This window comes from Scyliorhinus torazame, chromosome 5 (assembly GCF_047496885.1).
Source record: "Scyliorhinus torazame isolate Kashiwa2021f chromosome 5, sScyTor2.1, whole genome shotgun sequence".
In the NCBI taxonomy this organism is placed as follows: Eukaryota; Metazoa; Chordata; class Chondrichthyes; order Carcharhiniformes; family Scyliorhinidae; genus Scyliorhinus; species Scyliorhinus torazame.
In genome coordinates, this window is record NC_092711.1 from 121,983,819 (window position 1) to 121,999,656 (window position 15,838).

At 46.0% G+C, this 15,838-nt stretch overlaps 7 non-coding genes across 7 annotated transcripts; all 7 read left to right on the plus strand.

Moving 5' to 3' along the window:
* Positions 1 to 3,274: 3,274 nt before the first annotated feature.
* Positions 3,275 to 3,347, plus strand: trnav-aac (transfer RNA valine (anticodon AAC)). The gene has a single exon. It is a non-coding gene; the product is annotated as a tRNA-Val (tRNA).
* Positions 3,348 to 5,782: 2,435 nt separating this feature from the next.
* Positions 5,783 to 5,855, plus strand: trnav-aac (transfer RNA valine (anticodon AAC)). Its single transcript has one exon. It is a non-coding gene; the product is annotated as a tRNA-Val (tRNA).
* A 1,455-nt stretch (positions 5,856 to 7,310) lies between these two features.
* Positions 7,311 to 7,383, plus strand: trnar-acg (transfer RNA arginine (anticodon ACG)). Its single transcript has one exon. It is a non-coding gene; the product is annotated as a tRNA-Arg (tRNA).
* Positions 7,384 to 8,290: 907 nt separating this feature from the next.
* trnav-aac (transfer RNA valine (anticodon AAC)) lies at positions 8,291 to 8,363 on the plus strand. Its single transcript has one exon. It is a non-coding gene; the product is annotated as a tRNA-Val (tRNA).
* A 1,909-nt stretch (positions 8,364 to 10,272) lies between these two features.
* trnav-uac (transfer RNA valine (anticodon UAC)) lies at positions 10,273 to 10,345 on the plus strand. Its single transcript has one exon. It is a non-coding gene; the product is annotated as a tRNA-Val (tRNA).
* A 2,432-nt stretch (positions 10,346 to 12,777) lies between these two features.
* On the plus strand, positions 12,778 to 12,850 carry trnav-aac (transfer RNA valine (anticodon AAC)). Its single transcript has one exon. It is a non-coding gene; the product is annotated as a tRNA-Val (tRNA).
* Positions 12,851 to 15,285: 2,435 nt separating this feature from the next.
* On the plus strand, positions 15,286 to 15,358 carry trnav-aac (transfer RNA valine (anticodon AAC)). Its single transcript has one exon. It is a non-coding gene; the product is annotated as a tRNA-Val (tRNA).
* Positions 15,359 to 15,838: the final 480 nt, after the last annotated feature.

Here is a 15,838-nt window from a genome sequence, read left to right on the forward strand (position 1 = left end):
TAGTTCATCCACAACAGAATTTCATGCATTTACTAATGCAGATACACCTACTTATTCACCATCTCAAACATGTCTAAATGAACGACAAATGCAACTTACTGCGGATGCTTCATTCTGAAACAAAAACAGAACATACTGGACAATCTCAGCAGGACTGACGGCCTCTGTGGAGCGAGATGGCAGCGGTCGTTCCGGGCCTGGGTGACTCTTTGTCAAAGCTGGAGAACTGGAAATGGGGTCAGATTCAGACAAATGTGGATGGGGCGGGGTTGGCGTGCCCTATTGGGCCTCGATAGAGTGGTCAGCAATAGGTGGAAAATGACGAAAATGTCTCGGACAGAAAGAAAAAGGGAATGTAAATGAGGCTAATCAAGGCTAAGAAAGTTGCTGATAGTGGCGCCTCAAGAGATCAGAATGTGTTAATAGCAGAACAAAGAAAACAGTGTGTCAGCGAACAATTGGCGACAGGGTTGCTCAAGTAGGATGGTATGGGCTGGGGGGAGGGGCGCAATGCTGAGGGTAAAACATACCAATGGAAGGAATGAAAATAACTTGATGGAAATAAACAGATGGTGGAGGGAGAAGAGAGATTACACAGTCTGATGTTGTTGAACTGAATAAAATGAAATATACAGAGGGCTGCCTGAATCAACTGGAATTAGTCAATAGAGGTAAGTGAATGTCATACCCCTAGACCAACGAGCCCCGGGAAAGTAACAGAAGCACTCTGTTATTGCCATCGAAAGTCGATCTAACATCTGCGGAAAATACTGGAACAACTCAGCGAGTCAGGCGGAATTTGTCGACAGGACAACAAAGCTTGTCTTTCACCATCACCTTTCATTAAAACCGGGACGGGTTAGAAATGTCGGACGTTTTAACCAAGTCAAATCCTGGTGGGAGCAAACAGAACAACAGGAAAGCGCTCTGACAGGGTGCAAGTCAGGAGAGATTAAATGAGAAAAGGCCTAGGGTTCCCTGGCCACAGAGTGAGGTGAGCATCGAATGAGAGAATAATTACACCACAGTATGAGGCCATTCCAGCCGCTGTGTCTGTGCCAGCTCTCAACAACTACCGCCCGGATACAAAGAAGAAGTGGAAACAAGATTCAAACCCAAATCTGCGATGGAAGGACACACAGAATGGGGGCAGCATTTACAGTGTGAGACTGTTGCACACACTATGAGTGTGAAAGCTGTAAGAAACAGCAGTCGTCTTGTAATAAGGGGCCTAGCCTCTCAGCATCAACGAGAGTGCTTCTCATGTTGTGTGAGGAATGTTTGCACAAAGTACTTGTGTTCCCCATCTCGTATGTTCGAGGATTATGCGGATTAGTCTCTCATGAGCCACTAAAATAAATTCCACATTAAGTCACAAGCACTGAATTTTCGACAGGCAATGAGAAGAAAAGGACCTTCTTATTTTGGATATTCGGAGCTAGTTCATCCACAACAGAATTTCATGCATTTACAAATGCAGATAAACATACTTATTCACCATCTCAAACATGTCTAAATGAACGACAAATGCAACTTACTGCGGATGCTTCATTCTGAAACAAAAACAGAACATACTGGACAATCTCAGCAGGACTGACAGCCTCTGTGGAGCGAGATGGCAGCGGTCGGTCCGGGTCTGGGTGACTCTTTGTCAAAGCTGGAGAACTGGAAATGGGGTCAGATTCTGACTAATGTGGATGGGGCGGGGTTGGCGTGCCCTATTGGGCCTCGATAGAGTGGTCAGCAATAGGTGGAAAATGACGAAAATGTCTCGGACAGAAAGAAAAAGGGAATGTAAATGAGGCTAATCAAGGTGCTGATAGTGGCGCCTCAAGAGATCAGAATGTGTTAATCGCAGAAAGTAAGCAGTGTGTCAGCGAACAATTGGCGACAGGGATCAGATTGCTCAAGTAGGATGGTATGGGCTGGGGGAGGGGGGCAATGCTGAGGGTAAAACATATCAATGCAAGGAATTAAAATAAGATGATGGATACAGATGGTGGAGGGGGAAGAAGCAGATGGTGGAGGGGGAAGAGAGGTTACACAGTCTGATGTTGTTGAACTGAACAAAATGAAACATACAGAGAGCTGCCTGAATCTACTGGAATAAGTCAATAGAAGTAAGTGAATATCCACACATAGACAAGCTTTTAGAAAATGTCTTGATTGTCTCGGGAACGTATTGGTTCCCTGCTGTGTGAGCTCAGCTTCTCAAAGGAAACCCAATGTGAATGAATCCCGCCGAATGCGCCACAGAGGCTCAACAAGGAATAGCAAAATGCATGCACCCGGCTGGGCCAGTGGCGCAATGGATAACGCGTTTGACTACGAATCAGGAGATTCTAGGTTCCACTCCTGGCTGGCTCGGCATTCGAACTTTTGGCGTGCGCTTTAACTCACTGGGTGGGACAGCTGATTCTTGATGCAGAGCAAAGTGAGCAGAACGTCTTCAATTCTCGTATCGAAAGTTGATCCGACATCTGCGGAAGATACTGGAACAACTCAGCGAGTCAGGCGGCATTTGTCGACAGGACAACAAAGCACGTCTTTCACCATCACCTTTCATTAAAACCGGGGCGGGTTAGAAATGTCGGACGTTTTAACCAAGTCAAATCCCGGTGGGAGCAAACAGAATAACAGGAAAGCGCTCTGACAGGGTGCAAGTCAGGAGAGATTAAATGAGAAAAGGCCTAGGGTTCCCTGGTCACAGTGTGAGGTGAGCATCGAATGAGAGAATAATTACACCACAGTATGAGGCCATTCCAGCCGCTGTGTCTGTGCCAGCTCTCAGCAACTACCGCCCGGATACAAAGACGAAGTGGAAACAAGATTCAAACCCAAATCTGCGATGGTAGTACACACAGAATGGGGGCAGCATTTACAGTGTGAGACGGTTGCACACACTATGAGTGTGAAAGCTGTATTGAGCCCAGTGGAAAGATGCGCTGCTGTTCCTCGAGTGTTTGTTGAGCTTCTTTGGAACATTTCAGGAGGCCGAGGTCCGGGAGGTCAGCGTTAAGATGCAGCTCTCCAGTCAGTTCAATTCTCCACTTTGGCTCTGTGGATTAGTTGGGTCACGTCCCTGTGAAGTTAACGCAGATCATGTTAAGTTCGATCTAATTTCTACATCTCGTGGTTTTATATGTTGAAACATCTGTTTTTGAAAGAAACAGCAGTCGTCTTGTAATAAGTGGCCTAGCCTCTCAGCCTCACCATGCGAATCTGCAGCAACACAGTGAGGTTGCACATTGTACACGTCCGTTGATTGCCAGCTGTTTCTGTAGTGTAGTGGTTATCACATTCGCCTAACACGCGAAAGGTCCCCGGTTCGAAACCGGGCAGAAACATCTCGAACTTCCAGTTTAGTCTGTTGCTGACTATTGCCGCAATCTCGTAACTGGTCTTCATCAACGAGGAATAGCAAAATGCATGCACCCGTCTGGTTGTGGTTATTTACGAAAGCCCTGCATTCTCAATTTAACTTCCACTTCAAGCAAAACATAACTTATCTTCAGGTCTGTAAAGTTCGATTCCTGATTGTTTTATAAGTTGAGACATCGGTTTTAAAGAAACGGCTGTCTTCTTGTAATAAGTGACATGGCCTCTCAGACGAACCATGAGAAGCTGCAGCAACACAGTGAGGTTGAACATTGCACAAGTCCAATGATTACTGCACCGCCAGCGGTTTCTGTAGTGTAGTGGTTAGCACATTCCCCTAACATGCGAAAGGTCCCCGGGGCCATACCAGGTAGAAACATCAAGTGCTTCTCATGTTGTGTGAGGAATGTTTGCACAAAGTACTTTTGTTCCCCCATCTCGTATGTTCGAGGATTATGAGGTTTAGACTCTCATGAGCCACTAAACTAAATTCCACATTAAGTCACAAGCACTGAATTTTCGACAGGCAATGAGAAGAAAAGGACCTTCCTATTTTGGATATTCGGAGCTAGTTCATCCACAACAGAATTTCATGCATTTACAAATGCAGATAAACATACTTATTCACCATCTCAAACATGTCTAAATGAACGACAAACGCAACTTACTGCGGATGCTTCATTCTGAAACAAAAACAGAACATACTGGACAATCTCAGCAGGACTGACAGACTCTGTGGAGCGAGATGGCAGCGGTCGTTCCGGGCCTGGGTGACTCTTTGTCAAAGCTGGAGAACTGGAAATGGGGTCAGATTCAGACTAATGTGGATGGGGCGGGGTTGGCGTGCCCTATTGGGCCTCGATAGAGTGGTCAGCAATAGGTGGAAAATGACGAAAATGTCTCGGACAGAAAGAAAAAGGGAATGTAAATGAGGCTAATCAAGGTGCTGATAGTGGCGCCTCAAGAGATCAGAATGTGTTAATCGCAGAAAGTAAGCAGTGTGTCAGCGAACAATTGGCGACAGGGATCAGATTGCTCAAGTAGGATGGTATGGGCTGGGGGAGGGGGGCAATGCTGAGGGTAAAACATATCAATGCAAGGAATTAAAATAAGATGATGGATACAGATGGTGGAGGGGGAAGAAGCAGATGGTGGAGGGGGAAGAGAGGTTACACAGTCTGATGTTGTTGAACTGAATAAAATGAAACATACAGAGAGCTGCCTGAATCTACTGGAATAAGTCAATAGAAGTAAGTGAATATCCACACATAGACAAGCTTTTAGAAAATGTCTTGATTGTCTCGGGAACGTATTGGTTCCCTGCTGTGTGAGCTCAGCTTCTCAAAGGAAACCCAATGTGAATGAATCCCGCCGAATGCGCCACAGAGGCTCAACAAGGAATAGCAAAATGCATGCACCCGGCTGGGCCAGTGGCGCAAGGGATAACGCGTCTGCCTACGAATCAGGAGATTCTACGTTCAACTCCTGGCTGGCTCGGAATTCGAACTTTTGGCGTGCGCTTTAACTCACTGGGTGGGACAGCTGATTCTTGATGCAGAGCAAAGTGAGCAGAACGTCTTCAATTCTCGTATCGAAAGTTGATCCGACATCTGCGGAAGATACTGGAACAACTCAGCGAGTCAGGCGGGATTTGTCGACAGGACAACACAGCTCGTATTTCACCATCACTTTTCATTAAAACCGGGACGGGTTAGAAATGTCGGACGTTTTAACCAAGCCAAATCCCGGTGGGAGCAAACAGAATAACAGGAAAGCGCTCTGACAGGGTGCAAGTCAGGAGAGATTAAATGAGAAAAGTCCTAGGGTTCCCTGGCCACAGAGTGAGGTGAGCATCGAATGAGAGAATAATTACACCACAGTATGAGGCCATTCCAGCCGCTGTGTCTGTGCCAGCTCTCAGCAACTACCGCCCGGATACAAAGACGAAGTGGAAACAAGATTCAAACCCAAATCTGCGATGGTAGTACACACAGAATGGGGGCAGCATTTACAGTGTGAGACGGTTGCACACACTATGAGTGTGAAAGCTGTATTGAGCCCAGTGGAAAGATGCGCTGCTGTTCCTCGAGTGTTTGTTGAGCTTCTTTGGAACATTTCAGGAGGCCGAGGTCCGGAAGGTCAGCGTTAAGATGCAGCTCTCCAGTCAGTTCAATTCTCCACTTTGGCTCTGTAGATTAGATGGGTCACGTCCCTGTGAAGTTAACGCAGATCATGTTAAGTTCGATCTAATTTCTACATCTCGTGGTTTTATATGTTGAAACATCTGTTTTTGAAAGAAACAGCAGTCGACTTGTAATAAGTGGCCTAGCCTCTCAGCCTCACCATGCGAATCTGCAGCAACACAGTGAGGTTGCACATTGTACACGTCCGTTGATTGCCAGCTGTTTCTGTAGTGTAGTGGTTATCACATTCGCCTAACACGCGAAAGGTCCCCGGTTCGAAACCGGGCAGAAACATCTCGTATTTCCAGTTTAGTCTGTTGCTGACGATTGCCGCAATCTCGTAACTGGTCTTCATCAACGAGAAATAGCAAAATGCATGCACCCGTCTGGTTGTGGTTATTTTCGAAAGCCCTGCCTTCTCAATTTAACTTCCACTTCAAGCAAAACATAACTTATCTTCAGTTCTGTAAAGTTCGATTCCTGATTGTTTTATAAGTTGAGACATCGGTTTTAAAGAAACGGCTGTCTTCTTGTAATAAGTGACATGGCCTCTCAGACGAACCATGAGAAGCTGCAGCAACACAGTGAGGTTGAACATTGCACAAGTCCATTGATTACTGGCCCGCCAGCGGTTTCTGTAGTGTAGTGGTTAGCACATTCCCCTAACATGCGAAAGGTCCCCGGGGCCATACCGGGTAGAAACATCAAGTGCTTCTCATGTTGTGTGAGGAATGTTTGCACAAAGTACTTTTGTTCCCCCATCTCGTATGTTCGAGGATTATGAGGTTTAGTCTCTCATGAGCCACTGAAATAAATTCCACATTAAGTAACAAGCACTGAATTTTCGACAGGCAATGAGAAGAAAAGGACCTTCCTATTTTGGATATTCGGAGCTAGTACATCCACAACAGAATTTCATGCATTTACAAATGCAGATAAACATACTTATTCACCATCTCAAACATGTCTAAATGAACGACAAATGCAACTTACTGCGGATGCTTCATTCTGAAACAAAAACAGAACATACTGGACAATCTCAGCAGGACTGACAGCCTCTGTGGAGCGAGATGGCAGCGGTCGTTCCGGGCCTGGGTGACTCTTTGTCAAAGCTGGAGAACTGGAAATGGGGTCAGATTCAGACTAATGTGGATGGGGCGGGGTTGGCGTGCCCTATTGGGCCTCGATAGAGTGGTCAGCAATAGGTGGAAAATGACGAAAATGTCTCGGACAGAAAGAAAAAGGGAATGTAAATGAGGCTAATCAAGGTGCTGATAGTGGCGCCTCAAGAGATCAGAATGTGTTAATCGCAGAAAGTAAGCAGTGTGTCAGCGAACAATTGGCGACAGGGATCAGATTGCTCAAGTAGGATGGTATGGGCTGGGGGAGGGGGGCAATGCTGAGGGTAAAACATATCAATGCAAGGAATTAAAATAAGATGATGGATACAGATGGTGGAGGGGGAAGAAGCAGATGGTGGAGGGGGAAGAGAGGTTACACAGTCTGATGTTGTTGAACTGAATAAAATGAAACATACAGAGAGCTGCCTGAATCTACTGGAATAAGTCAATAGAAGTAAGTGAATATCCACACATAGACAAGCTTTTAGAAAATGTCTTGATTGTCTCGGGAACGTATTGGTTCCCTGCTGTGTGAGCTCAGCTTCTCAAAGGAAACCCAATGTGAATGAATCCCGCCGAATGCGCCACAGAGGCTCAACAAGGAATAGCAAAATGCATTCACCCGGCTGGGCCAGGGGCGCAATGGATAACGCGTCTGACTACGAATCAGGAGATTCCAGGTTCGACTCCTGGCTGGCTCGAAATTCGAACTTTTGGCGTGCGCTTTAACTCACTGGGTGGGACAGCTGATTCTTGATGCAGAGCAAAGTGAGCAGAACGTCTTCAATTCTCGTATCGAAAGTTGATCCGACATCTGCGGAAGATACTTGAACAACTCAGCGAGTCAGGCGGGATTTGTCGACAGGACAACACAGCTCGTCTTTCACCATCACTTTTCATTAAAACCGGGACGGGTTAGAAATGTCGGACGTTTTAACCAAGTCAACTCCCGGTGGGAGCAAACAGAATAACAGGAAAGCGCTCTGACAGGGTGCAAGTCAGGAGAGATTAAATGAGAAAAGGCCTAGGGTTCCCTGGCCACAGAGTGAGGTGAGCATCGAATGAGAGAATAATTACACCACAGTATGAGGCCATTCCAGCCGCTGTGTCTGTGCCAGCTCTCAGCAACTACCGCCCGGATACAAAGACGAAGTGGAAACAAGATTCAAACCCAAATCTGCGATGGTAGTACACACAGAATGGGGGCAGCATTTACAGTGTGAGACGGTTGCACACACTATGAGTGTGAAAGCTGTATTGAGCCCAGTGGAAAGATGCGCTGCTGTTCCTCGAGTGTTTGTTGAGCTTCTTTGGAACATTTCAGGAGGCCGAGGTCCGGGAGGTCAGCGTTAAGATGCAGCTCTCCAGTCAGTTCAATTCTCCACTTTGGCTCTGTGGATTAGTTGGGTCACGTCCCTGTGAAGTTAACGCAGATCATGTTAAGTTCGATCTAATTTCTACATCTCGTGGTTTTATATGTTGAAACATCTGTTTTTGAAAGAAACAGCAGTCGTCTTGTAATAAGTGGCCTAGCCTCTCAGCCTCACCATGCGAATCTGCAGCAACACAGTGAGGTTGCACATTGTACACGTCCGTTGATTGCCAGCTGTTTCTGTAGTGTAGTGGTTATCACATTCGCCTAACACGCGAAAGGTCCCCGGTTCGAAACCGGGCAGAAACATCTCGAACTTCCAGTTTAGTCTGTTGCTGACTATTGCCGCAATCTCGTAACTGGTCTTCATCAACGAGGAATAGCAAAATGCATGCACCCGTCTGGTTGTGGTTATTTACGAAAGCCCTGCATTCTCAATTTAACTTCCACTTCAAGCAAAACATAACTTATCTTCAGGTCTGTAAAGTTCGATTCCTGATTGTTTTATAAGTTGAGACATCGGTTTTAAAGAAACGGCTGTCTTCTTGTAATAAGTGACATGGCCTCTCAGACGAACCATGAGAAGCTGCAGCAACACAGTGAGGTTGAACATTGCACAAGTCCAATGATTACTGCACCGCCAGCGGTTTCTGTAGTGTAGTGGTTAGCACATTCCCCTAACATGCGAAAGGTCCCCGGGGCCATACCAGGTAGAAACATCAAGTGCTTCTCATGTTGTGTGAGGAATGTTTGCACAAAGTACTTTTGTTCCCCCATCTCGTATGTTCGAGGTTTATGAGGTTTAGACTCTCATGAGCCACTAAAATAAATTCCACATTAAGTCACAAGCACTGAATTTTCGACAGGCAATGAGAAGAAAAGGACCTTCTTATTTTGGATATGCGGAGCTAGTTCATCCACAACAGAATTTCATGCATTTACTAATGCAGATACACCTACTTATTCACCATCTCAAACATGTCTAAATGAACGACAAATGCAACTTACTGCGGATGCTTCATTCTGAAACAAAAACAGAACATACTGGACAATCTCAGCAGGACTGACGGCCTCTGTGGAGCGAGATGGCAGCGGTCGTTCCGGGCCTGGGTGACTCTTTGTCAAAGCTGGAGAACTGGAAATGGGGTCAGATTCAGACAAATGTGGATGGGGCGGGGTTGGCGTGCCCTATTGGGCCTCGATAGAGTGGTCAGCAATAGGTGGAAAATGACGAAAATGTCTCGGACAGAAAGAAAAAGGGAATGTAAATGAGGCTAATCAAGGCTAAGAAAGTTGCTGATAGTGGCGCCTCAAGAGATCAGAATGTGTTAATAGCAGAACAAAGAAAACAGTGTGTCAGCGAACAATTGGCGACAGGGTTGCTCAAGTAGGATGGTATGGGCTGGGGGGAGGGGCGCAATGCTGAGGGTAAAACATACCAATGGAAGGAATGAAAATAACTTGATGGAAATAAACAGATGGTGGAGGGAGAAGAGAGATTACACAGTCTGATGTTGTTGAACTGAATAAAATGAAATATACAGAGGGCTGCCTGAATCAACTGGAATTAGTCAATAGAGGTAAGTGAATGTCATACCCCTAGACCAACGAGCCCCGGGAAAGTAACAGAAGCACGCTGTTATTGCCATCGAAAGTCGATCTAACATCTGCGGAAAATACTGGAACAACTCAGCGAGTCAGGCGGAATTTGTCGACAGGACAACAAAGCTTGTCTTTCACCATCACCTTTCATTAAAACCGGGACGGGTTAGAAATGTCGGACGTTTTAACCAAGTCAAATCCTGGTGGGAGCAAACAGAACAACAGGAAAGCGCTCTGACAGGGTGCAAGTCAGGAGAGATTAAATGAGAAAAGGCCTAGGGTTCCCTGGCCACAGAGTGAGGTGAGCATCGAATGAGAGAATAATTACACCACAGTATGAGGCCATTCCAGCCGCTGTGTCTGTGCCAGCTCTCAACAACTACCGCCCGGATACAAAGAAGAAGTGGAAACAAGATTCAAACCCAAATCTGCGATGGAAGGACACACAGAATGGGGGCAGCATTTACAGTGTGAGACTGTTGCACACACTATGAGTGTGAAAGCTGTAAGAAACAGCAGTCGTCTTGTAATAAGTGGCCTAGCCTCTCAGCCTCACCATGCGAATCTGCAGCAAACAGTGAGGTTTCACATTGTACACGTCCGCTGATTGCCAGCTGTTTCTGTAGTGTAGTGGTTATCACATTCGCCTTACACGCGAAAAGTCCCCGGTTCGAAACCGGGCAGAAACATCTCGTATTTCCAGTTTAGTCTGTTGCTGACTATTGCCGCAATCTCGTAACTGGTCTTCATCAACGAGAAATAGCAAAATGCATGCACCCGTCTGGTTGTGGTTATTTACGAAAGCCCTGCCTTCTCAATTTAACTTCCACTTCAAGCAAAACATAACTTATCTTCGTCTGTAAAGTTCGATTCCTGATTGTTTTATAAGTTGAGACATCGGTTTTAAAGAAACGGCTGTCTTCTTGTAATAAGTGACATGGCCTCTCAGATGAACCATGAGAATCTGCAGCAACACAGTGAGGTTGAACATTGCACAAGTCCATTGATTACTGCACCGCCAGCGGTTTCTGTAGTGTAGTGGTTAGCACATTCCCCTAACATGCGAAAGGTCCCCGGGGCCATACCGGGTAGAAACATCAAGTGCTTCTCATGTTGTGTGAGGAATGTTTGCACAAAGTACTTGTGTTCCCCATCTCGTATGTTCGAGGATTATGAGGATTAGTCTCTCATGAGCCACTAAAATAAATTCCACATTAAGTCACAAGCACTGAATTTTCGACAGGCAATGAGAAGAAAAGGACCTTCTTATCTTGGATATTCGGAGCTAGTTCATCCACAACAGAATTTCATGCATTTACAAATGCAGATAAACATACTTATTCACCATCTCAAACATGTCTAAATGAACGACAAATGCAACTTACTGCGGATGCTTCATTCTGAAACAAAAACGGAACATACTGGACAATCTCAGCAGGACTGACAGCCTCTGTGGAGCGAGATGGCAGCGGTCGTTCCGGGCCTGGGTGACTCTTTGTCAAAGCTGGAGAACTGGAAATGGGGTCAGATTCAGACTAATGTGGATGGGGCGGGGTTGGCGTGCCCTATTGGGCCTCGATAGAGTGGTCAGCAATAGGTGGAAAATGACGAAAATGTCTCGGACAGAAAGAAAAAGGGAATGTAAATGAGGCTAATCAAGGTGCTGATAGTGGCGCCTCAAGAGATCAGAATGTGTTAATCGCAGAAAGTAAGCAGTGTGTCAGCGAACAATTGGCGACAGGGATCAGATTGCTCAAGTAGGATGGTATGGGCTGGGGGAGGGGGGCAATGCTGAGGGTAAAACATATCAATGCAAGGAATTAAAATAAGATGATGGATACAGATGGTGGAGGGGGAAGAAGCAGATGGTGGAGGGGGAAGAGAGGTTACACAGTCTGATGTTGTTGAACTGAATAAAATGAAACATACAGAGAGCTGCCTGAATCTACTGGAATAAGTCAATAGAAGTAAGTGAATATCCACACATAGACAAGCTTTTAGAAAATGTCTTGATTGTCTCGGGAACGTATTGGTTCCCTGCTGTGTGAGCTCAGCTTCTCAAAGGAAACCCAATGTGAATGAATCCCGCCGAATGCGCCACAGAGGCTCAACAAGGAATAGCAAAATGCATGCACCCGGCTGGGCCAGTGGCGCAAGGGATAACGCGTCTGCCTACGAATTAGGAGATTCCACGTTCAACTCCTGGCTGGCTCGGAATTCGAACTTTTGGCGTGCGCTTTAACTCACTGGGTGGGACAGCTGATTCTTGATGCAGAGCAAAGTGAGCAGAACGTCTTCAATTCTCGTATCGAAAGTTGATCCGACATCTGCGGAAGATACTGGAACAACTCAGCGAGTCAGGCGGGATTTGTCGACAGGACAACACAGCTCGTATTTCACCATCACTTTTCATTAAAACCGGGACGGGTTAGAAATGTCGGACGTTTTAACCAAGCCAAATCCCGGTGGGAGCAAACAGAATAACAGGAAAGCGCTCTGACAGGGTGCAAGTCAGGAGAGATTAAATGAGAAAAGTCCTAGGGTTCCCTGGCCACAGAGTGAGGTGAGCATCGAATGAGAGAATAATTACACCACAGTATGAGGCCATTCCAGCCGCTGTGTCTGTGCCAGCTCTCAGCAACTACCGCCCGGATACAAAGACGAAGTGGAAACAAGATTCAAACCCAAATCTGCGATGGTAGTACACACAGAATGGGGGCAGCATTTACAGTGTGAGACGGTTGCACACACTATGAGTGTGAAAGCTGTATTGAGCCCAGTGGAAAGATGCGCTGCTGTTCCTCGAGTGTTTGTTGAGCTTCTTTGGAACATTTCAGGAGGCCGAGGTCCGGAAGGTCAGCGTTAAGATGCAGCTCTCCAGTCAGTTCAATTCTCCACTTTGGCTCTGTAGATTAGATGGGTCACGTCCCTGTGAAGTTAACGCAGATCATGTTAAGTTCAATCTAATTTCTACATCTCGTGGTTTTATATGTTGAAACATCTGTTTTTGAAAGAAACAGCAGTCGACTTGTAATAAGTGGCCTAGCCTCTCAGCCTCACCATGCGAATCTGCAGCAACACAGTGAGGTTGCACATTGTACACGTCCGTTGATTGCCAGCTGTTTCTGTAGTGTAGTGGTTATCACATTCGCCTAACACGCGAAAGGTCCCCGGTTCGAAACCGGGCAGAAACATCTCGTATTTCCAGTTTAGTCTGTTGCTGACTATTGCCGCAATCTCGTAACTGGTCTTCATCAACGAGAAATAGCAAAATACATGCACCCGTCTGGTTGTGGTTATTTTCGAAAGCCCTGCCTTCTCAATTTAACTTCCACTTCAAGCAAAACATAACTTATCTTCAGGTCTGTAAAGTTCGATTCCTGATTGTTTTATAAGTTGAGACATCGGTTTTAAAGAAACGGCTGTCTTCTTGTAATAAGTGACATGGCCTCTCAGACGAACCATGAGAAGCTGCAGCAACACAGTGAGGTTGAACATTGCACAAGTCCATTGATTACTGCACCGCCAGCGGTTTCTGTAGTGTAGTGGTTAGCACATTCCCCTAACATGCGAAAGGTCCCCGGGGCCATACCGGGTAGAAACATCAAGTGCTTCTCATGTTGTGTGAGGAATGTTTGCACAAAGTACTTTTGTTCCCCCATCTCGTATGTTCGAGGATTATGAGGTTTAGTCTCTCATGAGCCACTGAAATAAATTCCACATTAAGTAACAAGCACTGAATTTTCGACAGGCAATGAGAAGAAAAGGACCTTCCTATTTTGGATATTCGGAGCTAGTACATCCACAACAGAATTTCATGCATTTACAAATGCAGATAAACATACTTATTCACCATCTCAAACATGTCTAAATGAACGACAAATGCAACTTACTGCGGATGCTTCATTCTGAAACAAAAACAGAACATACTGGACAATCTCAGCAGGACTGACAGCCTCTGTGGAGCGAGATGGCAGCGGTCGTTCCGGGCCTGGGTGACTCTTTGTCAAAGCTGGAGAACTGGAAATGGGGTCAGATTCAGACTAATGTGGATGGGGCGGGGTTGGCGTGCCCTATTGGGCCTCGATAGAGTGGTCAGCAATAGGTGGAAAATGACGAAAATGTCTCGGACAGAAAGAAAAAGGGAATGTAAATGAGGCTAATCAAGGTGCTGATAGTGGCGCCTCAAGAGATCAGAATGTGTTAATCGCAGAAAGTAAGCAGTGTGTCAGCGAACAATTGGCGACAGGGATCAGATTGCTCAAGTAGGATGGTATGGGCTGGGGGAGGGGGGCAATGCTGAGGGTAAAACATATCAATGCAAGGAATTAAAATAAGATGATGGATACAGATGGTGGAGGGGGAAGAAGCAGATGGTGGAGGGGGAAGAGAGGTTACACAGTCTGATGTTGTTGAACTGAATAAAATGAAACATACAGAGAGCTGCCTGAATCTACTGGAATAAGTCAATAGAAGTAAGTGAATATCCACACATAGACAAGCTTTTAGAAAATGTCTTGATTGTCTCGGGAACGTATTGGTTCCCTGCTGTGTGAGCTCAGCTTCTCAAAGGAAACCCAATGTGAATGAATCCCGCCGAATGCGCCACAGAGGCTCAACAAGGAATAGCAAAATGCATGCACCCGGCTGGGCCAGTGGCGCAAGGGATAACGCGTCTGCCTACGAATTAGGAGATTCCACGTTCAACTCCTGGCTGGCTCGGAATTCGAACTTTTGGCGTGCGCTTTAACTCACTGGGTGGGACAGCTGATTCTTGATGCAGAGCAAAGTGAGCAGAACGTCTTCAATTCTCGTATCGAAAGTTGATCCGACATCTGCGGAAGATACTGGAACAACTCAGCGAGTCAGGCGGGATTTGTCGACAGGACAACACAGCTCGTATTTCACCATCACTTTTCATTAAAACCGGGACGGGTTAGAAATGTCGGACGTTTTAACCAAGCCAAATCCCGGTGGGAGCAAACAGAATAACAGGAAAGCGCTCTGACAGGGTGCAAGTCAGGAGAGATTAAATGAGAAAAGTCCTAGGGTTCCCTGGCCACAGAGTGAGGTGAGCATCGAATGAGAGAATAATTACACCACAGTATGAGGCCATTCCAGCCGCTGTGTCTGTGCCAGCTCTCAGCAACTACCGCCCGGATACAAAGACGAAGTGGAAACAAGATTCAAACCCAAATCTGCGATGGTAGTACACACAGAATGGGGGCAGCATTTACAGTGTGAGACGGTTGCACACACTATGAGTGTGAAAGCTGTATTGAGCCCAGTGGAAAGATGCGCTGCTGTTCCTCGAGTGTTTGTTGAGCTTCTTTGGAACATTTCAGGAGGCCGAGGTCCGGAAGGTCAGCGTTAAGATGCAGCTCTCCAGTCAGTTCAATTCTCCACTTTGGCTCTGTAGATTAGATGGGTCACGTCCCTGTGAAGTTAACGCAGATCATGTTAAGTTCAATCTAATTTCTACATCTCGTGGTTTTATATGTTGAAACATCTGTTTTTGAAAGAAACAGCAGTCGACTTGTAATAAGTGGCCTAGCCTCTCAGCCTCACCATGCGAATCTGCAGCAACACAGTGAGGTTGCACATTGTACACGTCTGTTGTTTGCCAGCTGTTTCTGTAGTGTAGTGGTTATCACATTCGCCTAACACGCGAAAGGTCCCCGGTTCGAAACCGGGCAGAAACATCTCGTATTTCCAGTTTAGTCTGTTGCTGACTATTGCCGCAATCTCGTAACTGGTCTTCATCAACGAGAAATAGCAAAATGCATGCACCCGTCTGGTTGTGGTTATTTTCGAAAGCCCTGCCTTCTCAATTTAACTTCCACTTCAAGCAAAACATAACTTATCTTCAGGTCTGTAAAGTTCGATTCCTGATTGTTTTATAAGTTGAGACATCGGTTTTAAAGAAACGGCTGTCTTCTTGTAATAAGTGACATGGCCTCTCAGACGAACCATGAGAAGCTGCAGCAACACAGTGAGGTTGAACATTGCACAAGTCCATTGATTACTGCACCGCCAGCGGTTTCTGTAGTGTAGTGGTTAGCACATTCCCCTAACATGCGAAAGGTCCCCGGGGCCATACCGGGTAGAAACATCAAGTGCTTCTCATGTTGTGTGAGGAATGTTTGCACAAAGTACTTTTGTTCCCCCATCTCGTATGTTCG